Here is a 1,203-nt window from a genome sequence, read left to right on the forward strand (position 1 = left end):
TCGTCCTAAGACCGGCCTTTTTGGCGTCTTGTCTTCCAGACCGCGTCCCAAAATCCTCCCATGCAGGCCGGCGAAGGCATCCATTAGTCATCGAGAAATAAAAGCCCAAATGCAAACAAAACCAAAGGTTTTCATCCCTAAAATTAAAAGAAAGTCAATTGGATTTAGTGCATTTTTAAGAAGCAGAAAAGTAAAAAAAAAGAAAAAATAAATTAAAAAAAGGGGGAAAATATCGTATAAAATTAGGCTGAAATAAAGTTTAATTATGACATTAAAATATGCGGACAGGTGTTTAAACTGTAATTGTCCGATGTCCGATAAATGCGTAAAAATGTAATATCGGAAATTATCGGCATCGGTTTTTTATTATCGGTATCGTTTTTTAAATTTTTTTTTTTTTTTTTTTTTTTAAATCAACATAAAAAACACAAGATACACTTACAATTAGTGCACCAACCCAAACCCCCCTATTTACTCATTCACACAAAAGGGTTGTTTCTTTCTGTTATTAATATTCTGGTTCCTACATTATATATCAATATATATCAATACAGTCTGCAAGGGATACAGTCCGTAAGCACACATGATTGTGTGTGCTGCTGGTCCACTAATGGTACTAACCTTTAACAGTTAATTTTACTCATTTTCATTAATTACTCATTTCTATGTAATTGTTTTTATATTGTTTTACTTTCTTTTTTTATTCAAGAATTTGTTTTAAATGTGTTTATCTTATTTTATTTTATTTTTTTAAAAGTACCACATCTTCACCATACCTGGTTGTCTAAATTAGGCATAATAATGTGTTAATTCCACGACTGTATATATCGGTTGATATCGGTATCGGTAATTAAAGAGTTGGACAATATCGGATACCGGTAAAAAGCCATTATCGGACATCCCGAGTAATTGTTCATTTGCATAATTCATTAGGGAAAAGTGTTGCGTTAGCGCCTTTTTTCAGGCCTTTCATGAAAAAACTCACAATAAGTGTTTTTTTTTTTTTTTTAATCGCACATTTTCGATACACAAAAACCGCTAAAGTGTTTTCGTTTGGGATGTTTAAAAAAAAAAATCAAAAAAAAAAATCTGTAAAGCGCCCGCTGGGAACTGTCTGGCGAATGATTGGCTGCTCGGCTTGACTGACGTTTCAGGCAGCCAATAGGGAGCCAGAGCGGGCTCTTTATAATCCCTCCCCCTCAG

This window comes from Nerophis lumbriciformis, linkage group LG03 (genome assembly GCF_033978685.3).
Source record: "Nerophis lumbriciformis linkage group LG03, RoL_Nlum_v2.1, whole genome shotgun sequence".
Classification (NCBI taxonomy): Eukaryota; Metazoa; Chordata; class Actinopteri; order Syngnathiformes; family Syngnathidae; genus Nerophis; species Nerophis lumbriciformis.